The following is a 22243-nucleotide window of genomic DNA, read 5'->3' as shown; positions in this document are numbered from 1 at the left end:
TGGGGACCCCATGAGAAAGCAGCACTGCTTTGAGCAGTAAGCACTGATGAATGAAATTCCAGCCCTATTTCAGCCCAGATTTGCAGGAGAGGAGAGGGTGGGACGGTATTAATGATGATACAATTGTAGTTTCAGAGGGAAGAAGGCTGCAAGCTGGGGGCTCCCTGGAAGCAATCTCATAGCCCTCCCCAGTGAGCACAGTGTGTGTAAAGCACAGCCTCCTGCTGCACCTGGACCTGCACCACTCTTATGGCAGATCAGAATGCTTCCTGCAAGGATTGCTTCAAAGTGTGCCATGTGTACATGCATCCAGTGAAAGCTGAAGTTAGATTTCTTTCTAAAGCAGAGAGGTGCAGTAGCAAACTAAAAAACACCTGTGTTTCCAAAACTTGCCATTTACAAAACAGGTACTTTGATAGACAAATCTCTTTTGTGAGGCTTGCAAAAGTGATTTGAAACATCAAACAGCATCTAATTAGGTGTATGAGCTCTGTGCAGAGACCCAATCCTGCACAGCTCAGCCTGGGTGGGCGCCGTGCCAGTCCCCATGTTGGCCTCGCTCCTGGCTGGGCAGCACAGCAGCCCTTGTTCATCGTTTGTCATTGTGCTGCCTTATCTCATGTTGCTTCAACTCCGGAATGAGACAATAAATATTTACCTCCCTCCCACAGATGAGGGAAGGCTTAATTAGCTAACGCCTCTCACCGCTGTGGGAGCTGAGCGCTGTCGGTGCGCTGCAAGCTGTGAGTGCAGAGCCCACCATGGGGAACCTGCCCACCTCGGTGACCTTGGGCAGGGGCTGAGGCCGTGGCTGTGTGTCATGCCAAGGGGTTCAGCATCTATCAAAAAACAAAAATGAGCTTACCACATTGTATACACTCGGACAGGTTACATAAACTCAAATACACGTCACCTTGGACATCGCATGTCCTTGGAGGTAAGGTAAGCCCTATTTTCTCTTCAGTTCAGAAATACCTAAAGAAATTCAAGCCTGTCTGCTCCTAGGCAGCCCACTGCACTGCTTTGGGCCCATGAGCACACTTCCAACCCCATCACCAATGGCCTCTCACCCTCTGGGCAGAAGTTAATATGCATTAACTTCTCTGCCTGCGCTGTCCTGGGATATGGGGCTCTTCTGAGATGAGGCCTGAGCTCTTGGGCTGTGCAGCCCTTCTGGATTCACTCCTGCAACCCCTACGTAGCTGAAGGTTGAGCTCAGCAAAAACCTTCCTAATGGTGGGAAAGGTCATTCAGGGATGTTGATTTAAACTTTGGATACCGTTGTGTCCAGCAGAAAAAGGTCAGCAGATTTGCCTGACTTCCACAATATCCTTTAAGCATCCTCTTAAAGGAGATGAGGCTTATTAATAATCACTTCATCATTAGTGAGGAGATCAATTGATAATAGAGCTTATTTAATCTCAAGGTATTGAGGCTCGTGCCTTATGCAAATGACAATAATGAAGGGATTGGAGCTGAGGAACTACAGCAGCCTTTGCAGATGCAACTAGATCAGAATTACAGCGTTTTACCTTTCTTCTGAATTTCCCTTTTCCATTTTTCCTGCAATCTGTCTACGCCGTCTTGCTACCCCATATCCCTCCTACCCAAGCACAGAGTGCACTTTCTCATATAGGCTATCAATGCAGGGAAGCCTCCTGGGGATTCACTCGGCAAGACTTAATGAATAGCATTTCTTTCAGCTCCCAGAGGAAATGTTCATATTCTCAGATTTTTTTTCAGGGTTAGGGAGAAACAATAGGGGGAGCATTGGCATCCTAACCATTTTTATAGGTGCACTGAAAAAAAAAAAAAAAAAATTAAGCTGCAATGAAAATTAAGCATTTTTTATGCATTTCCAAAAAAAGAGATTATAAATAATGCTCTTTGAATTCCAAGATGAAAAGTGACTGAACACAAGCAGCAGCATTCTCCTGTCAAGCTGATCTTTTCATGAGTAGGAAGGGAAGCAGGGAGCATCCATCCTCTTTGTGGTGAATGCGCTGAACACCTCATCTTTAAGGAAAACATGGATATATTTTCATCCTCTCAAAACATATTAAAGTGGAAAGATCCTCGATACCCTCAACAATCTTCATCAAAAAGCAGGCAGCTGACAGAGAGGAAATCCTCAGTGATTCACCACACTGCTGGGTACCCACGGCCTCCAGCCCTCCTGAAACTGTTTAACGACGAAGTGCATCACTATTAATTCCACTTCCAGAGTAATTAAACTGGAATTTATGACTCAAATGTCCAAAAAAGCTATTTCACAGATGATTTGCAACCATGCTTAAGCATAGGCATTCATAACACTCACCAATCCTTTGTATTTAGCATTCTGCAGTAGAACAGACACAAAATCCAGATTAATGCATTAGCGTGCATTTAATCTCCCCATTACTGAGACGTTCCATTTATATCTTTAAGGGTTAAAATATCTACAACCATTACATACGCTGGAAAAAATATCACACTTGCAGACCACATATTAATTCTGCTTAAGAGTCGACATCACCTATGCTGCCTTTGGCCATTATAGCTTTTAAGTGTCACTATAAGCATTTTATTACATTGCTCTATGTACACATGAAGTTCAATATAACCTACGTCTTCTGGAAGCAAAATTACATTTTAGTGCGGTTGCTACACATACAAAGTGTTCTTTCTTGTTGCTGTGATAGAACGACTACTTACCGGAGTGAATTCTGCCTGTGATGGGAGAAAGGATGGATTCCTCCTAGAAGACAGCATGCCCTTATGAAGAGTTCAGCTAACCTGCTGCCCATGTATTTATGGCCAACTTTGCAGAAACATTTTGTACTTTGCAGGATAATGCAGTCCTTTGCAGTAACAGCCATGGGTGTAAATGACAAATACAACACAATCAAGTGAAAATCTATTTCGAATAGAAGACAAATTGCCCCAGACCTTGGTAATTATCTCTCTGGGATCCTTACTCACCTTTAAATTAGTAATTGGTTTAATATCTCCTCTTTGAAATGTTCAATAATTAAATAAGTCTCTTAAAAATTACATGCTTAAGCACAATTCAGAATCATTATTTAATAGAACCAAAGTTAGGTAAGCTGTGACTGGAAAAAAAGAGAAAGCACATGTATTGATCCTGAGAAGGCTTTCACAGCACAGCATTGTCTCTGACAGGAGAAGTTCCTTGAGTGGTGTCACAAATGGCCTTTTGGTGCATACAATCCATCAAGAGGGGAAGAGTTGTGAGGAGCACAAAGCTGAGCACCAGGAGCCAGGTTGTTCCCTTCATGAAATAGCTCACCTCTCAACCAAAATGATGTGAAGTGTTCTGGCTTCACATCGCCCTGAAAGCCCTTCTTGCTCCTCTTGCATGGAAAGCTTCCAGGCTGTTTTGGGGAGATTGCAAGCTCAAGTCTAGCATTTCTCATTAACAGGGTGTTGCAAAAGGTATGTGGGGAGGCAGGGGAGGTTGTTAAGTCGCAATAAACGTCTCATACTAGCAAAAAGCAATTGCAAACCTCAAAAGCTGAGGTGGCAATATCGTGCTGAAACATGACTTGTAGGACTGATTTATCCCCCTCCTCAGCTCTGCAAAATCAGCACAGAAAAACGTATCATATGAGATTGATTGTATAATATTTGCCTATTCTCAATCCAGAAACCAATTACCAGGAATTATATTTTAAAAACAAGATAAAATAATTCAGCTCTTTGCCTTCCAGGATTTCTAGGTAGCTTTAAACCTATCTCCTTGTCCATAACCTTTGCTCAATAAAACAAAGCTTTTCTCTGAGGGAAGCAGAGGGAAGGTAGCTCTTGTACCTCACCATACCCCTACAGACTCAGAGCCCTCATCCTCCAGCTTATCTTCTGCTTACCCCATTATTCTCCTTCCTTCAAGTTTAATGTTTTATGTAAAGAGCCAATCCAAACCTACCCAGGGCATTTGCACCACCTCCTTGATTATGAGAGGTGTAACAGACAGCATGTGCCCAACTCCAACAGAAGCCTACAGCCCCAGCTCGCCACGTGCTGCCCTGAGCACTGCAGCTGAGCTGCTCATAGTCATTTTAACCAGTACTTTTTTCTTCCCTCTTTTTCCAGTATATTTGCTTTCTTTCTGTATTCCCTTCCATTACACTGAAGGCCAGCCTCACAGGACAGAGCGCACGATGTACTCCTCACCCAGCTGCTCCCTTTCCGTTCCAGCCCAACACTGATCTTCATTTTCCCCACGGTGACTCAGAAGCATCTTCAGAGTTTTCCTGAGTCATCTCCTACTTTCCTTTACAAGGGGAAAGAGCAGGGAGCAAATCTACTGCCAGCATTAACAGAACCACCATGTTACTCAGTGCCACCAGGTTGTGCAAGAGGGGAACTCACCACACTGTGCTGCTGGGCACCACAAGAAAAATGCCTTGACTGAACAACATATTCCATTTTGGAGGGCCAAATTCTGTTGCCTTCATCCTTACCAGTGCCATCCAGTGCCGTTCCACATCACTCAGTTCAGTCCTGGCTCGCTCTGCTCCACATTATCCAATCCATCACATCACTCCTCTGTAAAACTGCACATCAGCTATTGCTGTCCCTAAGTCTTCTTTAAGCTCTGCTTTCCTGCTGAGGGTTTTATACTGAGCAGTACTCACTTTGTCCAGTATATCTATTCATATTTTAGGATTATTCATGGCACCGGTTGCTTTTTTGTATTTTTTCCTCATTGTGTTATTTTTCCTCCTCACACACTTCAACAGTCTCTGAAGGGAGAAGAAGTAGAGAAGAAAAGGTGAAAATGGGTTTTTTTAGACCTATAGTAATCAATAAAAGCAATGTTACAGAAGCTAGAGTGTTCCCTACTGCATTGCTTCGCCTTGAAATATTGATACTGCTGTGGTGGAATTTTTTCCCCTCCTACTTTCTGAAAATAGAGATAATATAAATGTTCCCATTACTAAGAAATATGTCACATCAAAATTAATGATATTCAGCCAATAACAATGCTGCTCCCCGGCTGTCAATTTAACTCTATTTCAGATTAGCAGAGCAATGCTTCCATTCATGCTCCATTCAGAGGCAGAGATGAATTAAGGCAATTCTTGCAGGTTATGCACCAATGAAGATGTGTGCCCCAGATCTGAACAATTACCTGTGAGCCCATTCCTTGCTCACTGCCTTCATACTCCGGTGCTGGGCAGGATCCTGATCCCAGGAGCAGTTCTGCAGGTGTGCTGCAGCTCACTGTTCCAGGGCACATCTGCAGAAAGAGGAGTTTTCTCTTCTTTCCTCTTCTTGCTCATCAGAAGGGATGAGAATCCACTGCATCACTGCTTGATCATGAAATCTTGCTTTGCTACATTTTATGTCTTAAAATGAGAGCAGTATCTCCAAAACAACCTTTGACTCCAGTACGAAAACCTCCTTTTATTGAAATATTCAACAGCAAGTGAAGTACTTGAGAAAACTCTGATAAGAGATTTTTTTGCTGGCTTTCCTTCTTTAAGAAGTGCTACCAAAGATCAGAACACGTTAGCAGGTCCGCTACACTGAAACAAGGCCAAAATGCAGGTGTCTGTTACTAACTGCAAAGATGACATTAATTCTTTATTACAAAACTAAGGTTATAGAGAGACCGATGTTCAAGGGTGATTAATTGACTGAGTAATGTCAATTTATGAGTAATTTATGTAATTTACCTTTCACTGAGCAGCAATGGAAAAAGGGAATATGAAATCAGGCTGAAAGCTGAAGTGCCCATAGTGGCACTGGCATGAATCATACGTACTTGAGTGTACCAAGAACATGACTGTGCTCAGAAGTGATCACTGTCAGCTGCACTTGTCATACTGAGATTCAACAGGAATGCTCATAAAACTCAGCTATCCAACCAGTGCAAGTGTTCCATTAAGCACCCAGTGGTATTTGGGGGAGTGCCCAGGCACTTTGCTCCTTCAGCAAACACTTCTGCAAATTAAACTAGGTGCAAATATACCGTTCAATAGAAGTTCCGGCGCACCAGGCCTACTGAGAATTTAACCAGTTCAGTAGCTTTCAGTTCAACCTAAATCTCCTCCCAAAATAAGTTTCTCCCCACTGAGGTTCTCCTGGTTTAAGTATTACTGTCCAAATTCATTCCAGAATTTTAACTAAAAAAAAAAAATAAAAAATTCCCCTTTTTAAGAAAGAGGTTCTCTCTTCCAGTTTCTACTCTACAATTACCCTGCCTTAAATTTGGTCATTGTTTCCTCCAGGCCTCTAAATGCAATGGGAATTCCTGATGATCCCTTTCACATTTCTTTTAAAAGCATAGCTTATGTATCTTTGGAGCACTGTGAAGTAAAGAGGTTTTCTCAGGTTTACCAGCAGACTTTCTGTCACCTACCAAGCAGGGTGCATAGGCTGAGTATGCCAATTAAAGCCTCAGGAAGGAGGCAGACAGACAGAGCAAATACATTCGATAATTACATTACGTTTACTTTGTCACAGATACATTTGACTGAAAATCGTTTAAATTTTGGCTGGTTTAAAAGCAGTATTGATATGGAGAGGTGTAAAAATATCTTCTGTTTACCGTGACTCATTGCTGTAACCTACATGGTACTGCAGGTATTTTGTATTTCCCTCTGTGGCAAAGAACTTGGCTGCCTTCTCACCTTTGTTGGAACTTCAGAGCAGTTGCACTTCTGTGTTAAGAGGGCGAAGGCTTGCAGCAACTCCCTTAAATCAGTACCATCACTCCAGTTTTAGACAGCATGAATGAAACCAGCACCTGTGCGCACAGCAGCCATCTCCTGGTCACAGCAAAACCAAAAAGCTGGCCAGCCTTCCCACCTGGTGTTCTGCAAGCACAGCCTTTACCAAGGTACTTCAGAGGAAAAATATTCTCCTTGCAAGGTTGTTATGAGAACGTTGGGCGTGATGTATCCAAAACGGAACAGAAAACAGCAAACAGATCTGAAAGATAGGCTTCACAAAAATACATATAGAGATGGTATGGCTTATCTGTATATCACAGTCTAATATTGGAAAGGGTGGCATTCCATTGGTACTCTACCATGACAATGCCTTGTTACCTTACTTGGTGAGGAGGAAGTAACGTATGTCATATCCAGACCTAAATTCAGCAAGCAGCTTATTTAGGAGTCTCACTGCCTACACACACAAATGGGAATTACAAGTTTGCTGATGACTGAGTGGAGAACGTGGTGTGACTTGCTTGATAGCTGTTAAGTGATTGACCAGAGATCCACACACAGACAGGAAAGCAAAAGCACTAAAACCAACGTGAATTTTACCTGACTTCTCTCCTCTGCTACGCAGCTCATCCCTATTCATCGCTCACAAAAACAAAACGTTTAATAAACGAAAGCAAGGCAGGGAACGTGGTGAGTCTGCGGACTTACCCAACTTACTGCTTTTTTTTCCCTGTAGATTGAAAAGATGAAGTGCAGAGGGAAAATTAAAGAAAGAGCCTCAAAGCAGAGGAAAGCTCCTAGTTCTGAAAAGCGTTTACTGAACGCTGTTAACAAGTCTTGCAGATGCTAATGCCGTAAGTATAGAGCCACATTAAGGCAGTCTTTGTGCAGACAAAGGCCAAAGTCTGCCAGAAGAAACATTCCTGGCCCTGGTCACCAGCTGAGGTCCCACCTGTGCCCTGTCTCTGTTCCCAGTGCCCATCAGGCTCCCCAGAGCTTGGCGATCACTCACGTCTAACTTTATAAAAGAAACTTGGCTTGGCAAGAACTTCAGAGTGTAGAACAAGGGCAGGCAATAATAGTAAAGACCACAGCCTGCCTCCATGAAACCATTCTCCTTGGCAACTAATGGCTTTAGAGAGGACAAACTACTGACTCCAAAGACCTCAGAGTAATCACAGGTTACCCAAAGGGCCAGTTGAGCAGGAAGATTTGTGATCCACCACTACAAAAAAATCAGCATCCCTCCAATGGAAAACCACATTAATAAGGAATACGATAAATTAATAAAACAGAACCTGAGCATCGTGTGTTCAAAGCAAAGCATCTCTTCTAGATGTCCCCTGATCCCTCTCATCTTCAGTGAACTGCTTACCTGAAAGGCTCTCGGGATACATTAGGAGTTGTGTCTCCTCTGTACAAGTTGTACGTGCCAGGAGGCAGCCCCAGTGAGTGAAGCTAGCTCTTGAGATCAGGACTTTCCCTACAGCTTCCCTTTGACATGCACCACATTGCAGACAATTCAGCTATTATTTAAGAGAAAATTGCTCCACCGCCTTGCAAGTGAAAGTAAAATATTGGGGAAATAAGCAGCAACCTGTGATGAGGCAACAGAATTAGATACAGAATATCACTGTAGTCTTAACAATCTGACAGCTACCACTGGAGAGTGATCTGAGATAACAGAAATACCGGAACGTGCAGAGTTTGGGTTTTGCTGGAGTTCTGCGTTATGTCCCCAGCAGGAATTATTTTTTCTTCCTTCTCCCCTCTTCCTCCTCCTCTCTTCTTTTAGTTCAAACATGCTCCATTCAGAGACTGACAGTGGAATCAGAAACAGATTGGAACAGATCTAAATAATAAGACGCTCCAGTAAAACAATCCCAGAAGTCAATAGGCTCTGTGAGAGTTGTGAACGTAAACCAAAGAGCTGTTAGTTTTACACCTATGGCATTGCTCAAAGAAAGCCTAAGGGAAATAAAATTATAATTCCATCCTTGTCAAGCCAGTGGGGATCTACACTTATTTTTCTACAAAGAAAACAGAATGGACATTTGTTTTATGGACCATAGAACAAGGAAGAACAACTGCTTTATACTACAGCACGAGATTAAAGTGGTCAGTTATATGCAGATCTTTCTTACCATGATTTTGTTACTGAACCATAATTACTTTTTTAGTAATTATTCACCATTTGTGACCTACTGGATTGCTTAAGTATTACTCCACACTATTAAGCATAAGCTGAAAATCACACTAAGACATCAGTGGGGCTGCTCTTGGAGCTGCTCGATGGCTCAGATCAGAACCCTTTGCATCAGAACAGTGGGTGATAACAGGCATTCAAGCAGCACCTGCAGGGACTCACTGACTGAGCCAGACATGGCAGGGGGTGGCAACCATGAGATCCTCAAGGTTCCTTCCGACCCAAACCATTCCACAGTTCTGATGAACTCTGATTCTAAGCATTACGGCAGCAGGAAAACGAAGTTGATGCAGTGTAACGGCACAGAATGTCCCAAATTAGCACAAGATCTGGGTGTAGAGTCACAATAATTCCTTTTGATTTAAAAAAACGTATGGAAGAGTGATAAATTGGTACTTAGAGAAGACACACTGGCATTCCAGGAAGGGCCATATGTATCCACTTCCAGTCCTATTTATGCCTACGCACTGGGGCCAACATCCTCAGAACACTCAGCTGGCAGGAAGTTCCTCCCAAGCTATCCATTCTAAGGGTATTCATTCTATGACTCCATGTATTTTCGGGTGAAATGTTCACAAGCCAAGAAGGAATGTTTGTTTTGCTCAAAATTGGATGATCTTGGGAACGTCCTCTAATTTCAAAGCAAAAATCAGAGTGAGATTTACTGGAAAAACATTACATTAACTACAGATCTTGAAGCCTTTGAAACAGCTTTGAAAGAGAAGCAGAGGGTTGACAGAGGGATCTGAATTACACACATTTCTGAACAAATTCATTTCTCTAGTTAAATGTTAGTATAAGAGACTGATAAATCTCCCTTAGTTTAATACATCTTTTATTTCAATTAAAGCCTAAGTACATTCTATTACTATGGTGACCATTTCAAACCTTTCTCCATTTCCTGCAGTCCCACGGCTTTAATGCTCATTACATCTGGATACAGCTGCTGGCTGATGGCCAGCTCACTGCGCTTCATTTCCAGCCCCAGCACTAACGTTAACAGCTTACTGCTTTCACATGAGCTGAAGCAGCATCAGAAATCTACATTTCTTTTTGTCCTAGAAGGAAATGTGTGACAACACCAGTCCAGAGGGGCAGAAAACGCTTTAAGCTCTACTGCACACCAAAATAGCATAATTAGATGTAGGCAAAATAAAAGTACAGAAGTATTTAGTGTCAAAAAACTCACCTTCCCCTTGTTGTGTTGTATCAACTATAATTTCCTTCTTGCAGGCCTGACCAGGGATGCATGGAATACAGGCAGCCCTTGGTTTATTCCTCTTCCCAGGGAATCACTGGGACACAGATGGCTTTGGGCTTCTATATTTACTGAGAAGCAAAACGGTTACCTGAGCACATCTCTGTATTTTACACAAGCTGTACTACATCCCAATTTTTCATCAAGAGCACTTTGTCTAACATTGCCTCTCTAGGCTCGGTTTTCATGCAGTTTGGTGGATGCTATGGGGAAAATTGAAAACATCAGGTTCAAAAAAACAAGGTGGAAGACAAACAAGTATGCTTATGGGGGAAACTGTTCCAACGCATATTGCTGCCTCCAGTGAGCAACCTGTATGTGCTGTGTAACTGAGCTTCTGCCTGCATGTGAAATGGCCACAATCCCATAGCCAGGGAAAATCCCACAGCCTCAGCAGTTTCACAACACAGATGATCCCATGGAAGACAAAGGACTGCCTTCAGCATTACATCAGGCATTCAGATTGAGTCTACAGCCTCTAAATAACTTCCCTGGGAACTGTTTCAAACATCCAGAGCAGCAAGTTTGTTGCAAGCAGCCAAACCCTAAGTGACCCAACACACAGCTCACCAGCACTCCAGAACCTTTGGCAACTTCACTGGGGCCAGTGCTGGACTCAACCATAAGTTTGTCACTTTTTCCACTAAGTGGAACACTTTGAATGGGATAAAAGATCCCTTGGCTCTTGCTGAGCATCGTGAGGGTGAGTTTTAATGCTTTTATGCACTGCTTCTCTCCGCTTCATCTTAAGCGCATCTTTTATCCTGGAGGCATTCAGCAGCAGGCATGGAGCTTAAAGCAAAGACAGAAGGCTAACACCGATTTCATTCCTATCATGAAGGATTCCTTTTTTAAGGGTAAGCAGCTTACACTGCCTTTCTCTCGGTGAATCCTCTGCAGCACAGCTCTCCAAAGAGTGCAGCAAAGCTGTTGGGCTCTGTGTGCACCTGGTGGGCAGCACGATGAGGGGCACTGAGGAGTGCTACTGCACTGCTCCTGCTGCCCATGGACACTGCTTCTGGCTGACAGCAGTACAAACAGCTTAATGAGCACAAGGGAAACGAGCCTACCGTGTTGCCTACACATCCGCAGTGCTGCAGTCCTATCCCATTCCATTGGGATTTCTCTCCCTTTATTCTCCTGGTTCTTTTGTTGTGTTGCAAGATAGAAAAAGCAAAGGCCATTCATAATTCAGAGCTGCTGAAAAGACAGCATCTGAAGGGCTGCACGGCACAGGCAGACAACAAAGCTTCAGCAGTTCATTCCTCCTCTCACGGCTGTGTGTAAAGACCCACACGTTTTCAGCTCCTACCTTTGCACTGGAATCGCTTTGACCCTACATTCACACCTTTTGCTCAACTTCTGGCAGTTTTTCCATAGTCACTCCCATCTCAGGAGCGAGACAAGGTTCACCATCATCTCAGGGCAGTACTGCAACATTCTGAAATGCCAGACTCCAACAGCAGAGAGGCGGCCAGCCCCAAAGCACAGCAGCAGTCCCACCACCCAGCAGTTGCTCACCTGCAGCCCGGGGAGCCCAGATTCCAGGCAAACAGCCAGGGGTGCAGGACTGTGGCTATCAGCCATGTGACACTCAAGGTGAGCAGCCAGGACTTGGTACATCTGCAGACCTTAGCTCTCCAAAGATGCTTTTCCAAAAAAAATAAAAAAATTCTGAGCTAAACTGAAAAGATATTTTCACTCCTGACTGAGAAAGTTTACAGAGAAGGTTGTGCTTCTATAACTATATCAGCTGCAATTTACGTTGTAAGGATATACCAAAAATATTTCCTGAACAAACCAGGTTTTAGTGCAGCTCATAAACGGCTGAAATACAGTGGATATTACAGGAATGGAAGGAGGTCTATAAACGCCCACAGCAATTGATAGGTCCATTTTTCCGTGATACACACAAGCTGCTGAAATAAAGCACAAAGTACAGGCATGGGGGAATGCCAAGCAACTGGACGGTTCTCTCCATGCAAGCTACAGGCATGATCTTCTCCCCCACTTCCCAGCGGCAGTGATTCACTCCTGAGCTTTAAAAGAATTACCCTATCCACGGAAAGCATTGGTGTGTTCACCACCAGCATTTTTATTTGTGCTGAACAGCATGGGAGTACTTCAGAAGAGCTCCCTCCAAGCACTGGGGCTGGGCAGCACACATAGGATCATAGAAATCTCCAGTTGGAAGGGGGCCAGAAGAAGCATGGAGTCCAACCTGGGGCAAAGGAACTTCTTCTGATCCTTTCCATCTGGACCATCATCGTAGCCATGGTGGGCTTGGAAGAGCTGGGCTTTCAGGTATCTCTTGAAGCATTTTTTTTACCCATTATTATTGCAGTGTATGTTATTAATGCAAGTTTGCTAAATAAAATGTTGGTCTGAAACAAAGACTCACAGATTCAACAAACACAAATAAAACTTCAAAAACAATCTTGGCAAGAAGTCAAAATATGGTTGGAACAGTTCTGATTTTCAATAAAAGTAACGTTTTCAATCCCAGAATTCTTCTATGATTTTTTGATCATTCAACGTTTAGATTCTAAACATTTCCTGCAGGAATCACTATGAGAAGCATGTTGTTCATTTCAGTTCTTCATCTCATCATAAAAGATGGAGAACGACTTGGGAATGCAAGCCTTTTTATTTCTAAACCTTTGGAAATTCAGCGAGAGCCGTTTAAAACATTATCAAGATAACCCAGTGATAATCCATCATAGGCACCACCCAAGGAGACCATTTCAGTGGGAAAGGAATCTCACTGGAGTGCTGGCCGATAACAACTTGCAAAGCACTGGGGCACAGTATTTCTCCTCTGCCATATTTTCAGCCAGTTATATTGATTTTTTTTCTCTCCACAATGTCTTTTATTTATCATTTTTAATCATGTTCTAGTGACCTCCACTGCCTGCAATCGAAGGGCCAGCACAAACACGATTCAAGAACAAGAAAAACAGTAATAAATAAAAATGGGAAGAAAAAGAGAATCTGTATTCAGAAACCTGAGTGCATGGGAGGATTCAGAATATCCTGAAGTGCATTTTCTCATGGGAATCCAGGACTATGAGAGCAGTCATTTTTTATATTAGGAGACATCATGGGGTACTCATTAATATCCACAGGGAGCCATGTATGTGTCAGCCTTGGTTTGGAAGCAGGTGGGGCCAGAAGAGCTCCCAGCCTCTCTGCTGTGCTCCAACCAATATCCCAAGAAATGCCACGGCAGCTCCAGGGTCTCAAGCTAACCTCAGCTAGCCCAGCTGTCAGCTCCACACTTTTGTCACTGTTGTGCTAAGAGGCACCAGACTGACTCCAATAAGCCTGAGCTCACCTCTGGTCTTTATCTCATCCATGAAGCGACTGGCACTGATTTGTTCCCATGCAGGAGGCTTGGCCCCATATTCCCCACGGTGCCATCAGAGCCTCACACTCGACCTTGAGATGTCAATTCTGAAGCAGCAGTGGTAAAGGATGAGCAGTGGTGACATAAATTGGACAGGAAAATAGAAGTGAGTGAATGGTGGCAGAGCCCAGCGAGTTGCAAGGAAGGCCAAGTTTCACATTCGTTTGTTTCCAAGACAAAAACCAAAGGAGAAGAGAACTGCAAATGGGATTCTTAATATACATACTTCTTAAAATAAAACATATTCCTATCAGCTGCTATGCTACTATGAGCCAGACTACCATGCTAAAGCTGCTAGGTGTGTTACAAGTTGCAGAAACCATTAAACTGCATATATAACTCTTTAATTTATCACTGCCTGACAGCTTCGTTCTACCAGGCCATTTGCTTGATGTATACCTGACGTCACTATAAATGAACTGTTCGAAATGGAAATGCAACATAAATGAAGTGAACATTTTTCTATAGAACACTTTCCGAAGTTGGCCTGTGAAATAAGCCAGCTGCAGACGTTGCCTCCTCCACAGCTGCACGCTGCCATTCCCAAGTAGCACCTGCTCTGCAGTTCCAAAGCTCCCTTCTGTACAGTCTTTGTTTCATGCAAATGCCTGATCGTAGGCATAGGTGGGCACAGCACCTTTATTGGGCATGTGGACCATGTGCTGCACTCCTAAATCAAACACCCTTGTGGGCATGGGGTAGAGACCACCCTCAGCTCTTGCCACCAAGAGCTGCTATGCCACAGTAGCTGCACAGGACACCAAGAAGCACCAGCAGAAACCATATGGGATGTAGATGAGGAGGCCTGCGAGTTCAACTTCAAAGACTGGTGGGGGATTCCCAACTATCTTACATCTCCAGAGCTCTTCCCATGCAGTGCCATTTATTATGCACCAGCATTTCCAAAGCAAATAGCAAAGGACAGTTTGGCGCTCTTGGCGTGAGCACATTACAGGAACTGCACAGCACCACAATGCACATAATCACATGCTTCTAAATGCAGAGGCAAGTGACGTGCAAAAAAACTGAGGATGTGGAACACAAATCTGTAAATCATGTTAAAAATCCACTCCTTGGAAATTCATTGCACCCTTGGAGTGAAGAAAAGCACCTCGTATAAGGCTCTTAAATGAGCAGCCCAGAAACAGCCTCAGAAACTCAGGATAAATATATGTGCTGGCCAGGGGAGATTCAAGAGATTCTCGCTGAGATTCACTTCGGAAGCTGATAAAAATGACATAAAAGGTGATAGAAAAATGAAGGCTTGTACCGGTCCAGTTCCTGCTGGCCCCAGCTTTTCAGAGCACTTCAGCACACATGTAATTTTCATCAGACAAATAATTTCACTGTACACAGAATTACAGTAGCTGATAAGATCCAGGCCAGAATACCAAAGGTGTAGGTTCTTACAAAGGCTTAAAGCACAAGGAAGGCTCCAAAAGCACTTATTAGGATAACATCTGGGAGCAGCTGACCTTGAGCCTCTCCTTGCTTAAAGGTGAAGGCTTTGGTCAAAGCATACATCAATGCCACAACAAGAACAGAAATATCTGTCCCATCCCATCTGAAAGCAAGAAGTCCTTACAGAGATCAGCTGTGACTCTGCACATTTGCATTGTCCACATCTCCCACCCATCTGGGATGGATGCATGTACGCGGTGTCCTGCTCCCTGTCTCTGCTCAGGGGCAGGGCTGGCAGGATGACCATCCCCAAAGGTGTTCCAGGAGGGATCGTAGCACTGAGGGACACGGGCAGTGGGAATGGTGGGGATGGGGTGGGTTGTGCTGGGGGATCCTGGGGTCTTTTCTGACCTGAATGATGGTTCTGTGGTCTATTAATGACAGAGCCATGAGTTGGATTCCAACCAACCGCAGAGGTGGTCCCTCCTGCCTTCATACTCTGTGACACCAGGCAAGATGAAGATTGTTAAGAAGCTTGTTAAGGCAGACAACCATAAAGAACAACATCCCTGGATATCCTTTGACACGGGAGCTGGGAACTTTCACCAAATACAATCAGTTAACAAGCAAATTCCTCATGGAAACCCACAAAGGAATGGTTTTCTACATCCGAACAACCATCAGCCACATTTGCAGTGCCACGAGGTTTGCAAATCAGCAACAGAGCAGAGCTGCACCCCGCACCGTTGTCCTCCCTCCCAGCAGCACTGCAGGGCACAGCTCTTCCCCACGCCTCTGCACAAGGAGCAGCAGCTCTGGCTGATCCCTGTGCAGGTGATTAAGTTGTGCATACCTTATGGGAAGGATAGTCTGTCTGTTCTTTACTTGTGGGAAATGTCATTCGAAGTAATGATTTCCCTGAAAGCAGTAGACCACAAACAAACAAGCAAGTGAAACAACAAGCAGCAAAACAAACAAAAAAAACCCTACAGGCAAGCAAAAACAACACTACCATCAACTCACAAAACAAACCCCCAAAAAAGCAGGGTTAGCATTAAGGCTCAGAGAGCACTACTGCAATGCACCCTGCTGGAAGAAAGAAAGAAATCCTGCAAGTGGGAAGAAAGGGAGTCACCAGTGGTGGCTGGGTGGGTACAAGGAGCAGCTCTGCTCTGCACCTATCTGGGAGCCCTGCCTGGCTGCAGCCCATTTGGCTTTGTTCCTTCAGCCCAAAGCGACACTTACATCAAGCATTGCTCTAACAATTGCATCGAGCCACACCACACGTACCTGAAACATCGCTTGCTGAACTGTAGGATCTGCTGGAACATTTGAGTGGAGGTAAGAAACAGAAGATAGATACAAACATACAAAGCAGTTTCGTAGCTGGTGTGTAGATGGCAGCACCAAGGTTGGCACAGCGAGGTTTGTCTCCGTGTCAGCTCCCAGCCCTGCCAGGTTTCAGGAAAATGCAGAGAAATTAAAAACAATAATAAAAGGAAAGATCACAGTTGAAATCTTGCAAACTAAAAGGTTAATCAATATTTGCAGAGAACCCTGGAAACGTGTGGCTTAGCAAAAAGCAAAAACCTGAACTATCCACTGATCCATCCGAAAGAAAAGCATGGACACGTATCGACCGCAGGCATCAGGTAGCGTGATGCTGCTCTCAGCTCACACCATGCACCAGTCATTGATGGTGTGAATGCAGAGAAAAGGAGAAAATCCTGTGATAGTCAAACAGAGCAAGTGAGCAACTGATGAGGAGAAGAGAAAGCCGTGGACTGGACACATGGAGCAGCACAAGCCAGGGAAATGTATCTGAAATCTGGAGCAGAGGAGGCTGAGGGGAGACCTGGTTGCTCCATAGCACTCCTTGGATTGAGGCTGTGGTGGGTGAGGGTCTCTGCTCCCAGGTAACAGCAATAGGATGAGAGGTGGTAGCCTCACGTTGTGCCAGCGCTCGGGGAACATCCTGATAACACTCCTGCTGTCATTCCTGGCTGACACAGCTGACTGAGCTGGCAGTCTGCAAATCACAACACTACGTCTGGTTCTCCATGTTAGTTTTCTTGAGGGTTTTCTTCCTCCTGGTTTAAAAATTCCAAATAAGTTCTTTTCTGAACTCAAACCACAGTGCTCAGCTTGCCCAGTTAGAAGTTATTCACTTGTTTGGGGTTTGGTTTTTTTTTTTAATTGATATCCAACCCTGCCAGCAAAACACTTCTCCTTTCAATTAGGGACTTCTGCCAAGGACACACAGCACCCTGACTTTCAGAGCAGAAGAACCAGAGAAGATTACTCCATAGGACACGCAGTGGTGATTTACTGCCTTCCCTGTGAGCCGGGGTCAGGCAACCCACGACCATCAATCACAGCCAGCTTTGACCTGGGGCCACTGCCTCCTACTGCTGCCTCTCACCCCAGGACACCTGCAGTATGTGGTGCTTGACAAGAGCCTTTATAAAGCACTCCATCCCTGATTTCAAACAGGACTAGATGAAACTCCAGAGGATGAAAAGGTGGTTCTGCAGGGCTCACAACATCTGACAGCTTTGTGGATTTTTAAGAGCACCTACAGCTTCACAGCAACGAATCGAACCCAGCCTGCTATGGAATACTTCAGGCAGAAGCTGCCCATCTGAAGGGGTGTTCTTATTTGCAGCAGGGTAGGCTGGGAACCTCCAGATTCCTCAGCCCCATAAGGCTGCTCTCCACATAGCCACCATGGGCATAGAGGGACTGCAATGCTGAGCACAGCCAAAGCCACAGAGCAGCCATAAATAAAAATAGTGATGATAATAGGGAAATCATGTTACTGATAATAAGTAATAAAAAACATTTTCACTGCCCAAGGTGCCACCCAACAGAAACCATCCCTGGCATCACCTTAATACCCAATTGTCCCAGATGCTCCCTGGAAATGTTTGAGGGACACATTTAGATCCTGAAAACAGTGCTGCACACTGTGACTGCCCCAAGTCTGCAGTACAATTCCAGGAGGAACCAGCAAGTTGGAAACAGAGAAAAGCTACTGCAGTGTTATCATACTGATACATGAGCTGAATGCAGGTCATTGCCTGAGATGCACCACGGGAGGCACAGCCATGGCATCCACTCCTCGCATGCAGCCACGAGTTTCAAAGGGAGATCTGAACCAATCACAAGCAGGTGAGAAACTCCATAAATAAACTCACTTAGCAATCACTACAGCAAATCACCACGTTGTCAAATTTCAGAGCTTCCAGTTTGCCCATTGAGGAATAATTTATTATTATTATTTTTTTACCTGAAATGTCCAGGATTGTAGTGTGAAACTTGGACTTTTTTTTTTCCTAACTGTGAAAAATAACCCTCTTAATAATCAGATATGATTATTTCCCATTGAATAAATAACATTTTCCCTGGCAGATAATTTTTTTCTAGATACTACATCATGAACTGTTTATTCATGAAACTATATATTTAATAATTATATTCAATACTTAATCAGACCAAAATAAATTTGCATTAGCACTGACACCTACATGAGATATGAACCTTCCACTGTTGTATTTCCCAGTTAGTTTTAGCTCCATTTATGTCTGTACAGAAAATGCCAGTAAAATCTGGCACTATGCATGATGTCAGGTTATTGCTATGTATATATATATATAGCATGATAATATTTGTGTTAGCAGCAGCTGTTGGGAATGAATAAGGTTTGTAAGGGGAAGGTCTGCCTTGCCCTTATTCCTTAACACTGCTAAGCCCAACACTAAGGCATACAGTGCTCCAGAGGAAGAGGGCACTCAAATACTAGAAAGTCTCCAAGTAAGCAGATGCTCTTACAGTGTGATCTTCAAACAACAGGTCAGATTGCTCTTCTCCCTATTGCTGGAGCTATTTCAAACTGGGGAAAAGCTTTTGGAAGCTTTTAAAGCAGGTGTTTCCTAAAGTGACCCCCTATTGGCACTAGGGAAGGTTGCTCTCCTGAGGCCACGCATGCATGAAAGGTGAGAGCTGAGCTCTCAAGGAGGGGCTGAACATAGCAGGTACTCTCCCATCCATAACCCATCAGTGAAAGCACAAAACATCAAAATTTGAACACTAATTATTTCACACAGTACTTATTTAAGCAATGCCACGATGCCCCGCGTACCAATGTCACACTAATGAAACAGCACCTCCTAACTAAGATAAGGTAAACAAATGAAAATATTGCTTCATGTCTTGTGAAGATAAGCCTCTTAAAATACCCCGTTATTTTCCAGTTCCAGTGCTGGGAAGGCAGTTGAAGTGCTCAGAGTTTACAGCTAAGCGCATTGACACGGCAGTTTCGCAGCGCTCGGGGCGACGGTGGAGCTGGGAACCACAGTCTTTGGGCACGTTCTGCTTGAGCAGATGGCTTGCGTTTAAACTTAATGGAGCTCAGGCAATTTCACCTCGCTGCCTGTTCAGATGAGGGAGATATCACAAATAGACAAACCTCAGGACCGAACGAGCCTTCATCCTCCACGTGCAGGAGATTGCTCTATTTCAAATAGGAACGATGGGGACGTTTCCTGCTGGTGAGGAGCAATTCCCAATGATCACTGCTGCAGTTTGCAGAAAAACGTCTTCAGTTTTCACAGACAGAACGTACCAAACCATTCTGCCAATTTTTGCCCCTCTTTGTCAAATTTGTCATTTATTTCTCTCCACTGGCAGAACACAGACGGTGCTGCCAGCACAGCGCATCTGCAATGGCGATCCCTTCATCTTCAGGCCTGGCTGGATGACTTCTCCTTGGGAAAGGTGCAGAGGCAGGAGCTGAGCACCCACCTTCCCCTCCCCTATCAGCCTCAATGCTGCACTCTAAGGCTTTCCTTCAGCAGGGCAATGAAAGCTTCCAGAAAGCGACAAGCGCTGCCATAAGGGTTGGTTACTCAGCTTGAGTAAATGCTCAGCATAATTCAGGATTTCTCTGTTCCTGACAGATTAGATAATGTGGTCAGTGAATTCGAAAAGAATAAATGCAGAACTCATTTGCATCAGTGCTTTCAATTTGCTCAGAATGTTTTCTCGTTTAATTATTAGCCCACGGTAAACTAGTTATCAATTAATTGCTAGAAAATTGAAGTATGTATGTGTGTGTTATTGCTTAGATCTCTAATTGGCTATACCGTTGCTTTCTTGTTAAATGCTAATTAAAGTTTCAAAAAGGCCAAACATTAGTTAACTTTAAATGGTTTAACAAGATACACTAATGTATAAACACATTTATATTGCACATTACTTTTATGCCAAGTTATGGTAAGCCTGCAATAAAGATTGCAGACATTTCCCCCCATATTAATACGATGTTCTGAAGATAGGTCTTAACTAAATGAACAAGATCTCTTCCTTCCTTCCATTAATTTGTCAAATATCTATTCGATACTGAAGACAACGTGCATGAGTCAAGGCAGACCAGCCTGCAAAGTCTTTTCTAGTGCCAGTAATTCTGGTTGCAGCTCACCCAAGGTTTCCTGGAAGACAATGAAGGCTCACAGTAGCAGCCAATGCTCTAACCAAGGGGCTCTGCCCGCAAACAGCGTGGCCCTGCCTTCCTTCTCTGCTATTCTGCTTCATCTGCAGGAAACAAAGCTCCATCTGCCACCATGCTCTGCTCACGCTCAGCTGTTCTGGGCTCTGCATACCAAGTGAATTGCAGAAGACCTTTTCCATCACTGTTTGCAACTATTTCTCTTTCCTGCTTCATGAAATCATAGAATGGCTTGGGTCAGAAGAGACCTTAAGGATCATCTGCCTCAAAGCTTTCTTGTTTTAAGAACCATGAAAAGCAGCTGAGCAGTGCTTCCTTGCTTGGACATGCCAGCTGCAGAGTATGAAGCCCTGCTTACCAGGTGGCAGACTTTGCCCATTATTCCCTCTTCTCAGAGGAATGGGGATTTTTGCAGGTGGTTATCATCTCACCTTATCTTTATCAGCAGCCATTTGGATGGAAGAACATCGCTGAAGGCTTCCACAGATGTTCTAAACCAAAGGAGTGACTGAAAAATATTCTCAAAAGGAAAAATATCAAACTATGTATTAATGCTAAGTTTGTGAAACTCATTAGAAATTAAAGCTGTAGGTAAGAAGGCAGCTGTAACAACCCCAAATCTTATTGTTAGGATGGCATTTGAGACTTCAGATGGAGTTCAGTTCCTGGAACTGGAAACGTGACACATTAACCTCAGCTTCTCCCTTATGCATTGCACTCAGTCAAAAGGTACAGGAAACAAAACCCCAGAAGGGTACCATCGTCATCTCAGAGCAATTCTCTACAAAAGAGGGGTAGAGTTTGTGTAAAAAACATGAGATGCAAATGCAAGCAGTTGGTAGCAATCACAAGTACAAACACTGCAACTTCTAATTCTCCTAATTTGAAAGTAATCATTTCATTATAAATCCAGATCTCAATGAAAAAACACCAGCATTCATTTTTCAGTTGGAGTACATCTGTAATCTTCATATTTAATTAGACACCGGATAAAACAGGCAAACGCTCATTCATTTGGATCCTGTAGATCAAACAGGGAATGCTTGACAAAGGGGAATGCTGGAATAGCAGGAGGCTTCATCTCTACTCAGTGCTTTTTGGCAGGTGTTTCAAAGATTTAATCCACAAATGTCAGCCCTGGTTCTAAGTGTCCTCAGCACTTACCATCATTAAGAGAGGAGATTGAGATTTCATCCGAATGATATCCAGCAGTAAAGCTCAGGCAAAGCTGCTAAGCACTTCTGGAAACGAGACAGCAATGAGGAATGCTAAGGATGGGATTTCTGAAGGTATTTCAGTCATTAGAAGTGTGGAAGCCCCACGGATGCCCAGTGGAACGTCATCTCCCAGGATGGCTGAAGATCCCACTCCAGACTTCAGGCAGAGAAGAGATGCTGGGACTGCCGCTGAGTGGAACCATGTGTGGCCTTCCAACACCTTCAGGGCCTTTCTGGAATTCCAGCTCCTGGATGGACAAACTTAAAAATGTTAGAAATAGATGCAGGCAGGTTCATTAACCTATCCACAGGAGACTCAGCAGACACAGATCACACAGATGATGCTCCTGATCCCCGTGCTCCAGGGCTGAGCGGCTGCCCAGAGCTCTTGTCCAGACTGCCCAGGTGTGCTGAGGACAGGACCCACATTCCAGTTTTCCTGCCTAACAAAGAGGATTTTCATGGTTCATTTAGAAAGCCAGTCCCCAAGGCTAAATTTTCTAAGAGTTCAGACACACATACGAGTAAGTTATTATGCAAGAACAACTCCTCATAAAGCAGCTGGG

The sequence above is a fragment of the Lagopus leucura genome, unplaced genomic scaffold, assembly GCF_019238085.1.
Source record: "Lagopus leucura isolate 7727_CA_CO unplaced genomic scaffold, USGS_WTPT01 Super-Scaffold_100028, whole genome shotgun sequence".
Taxonomy (NCBI): domain Eukaryota; kingdom Metazoa; phylum Chordata; class Aves; order Galliformes; family Phasianidae; genus Lagopus; species Lagopus leucura.
Note: the sequence above shows the minus strand (reverse complement) of the source record.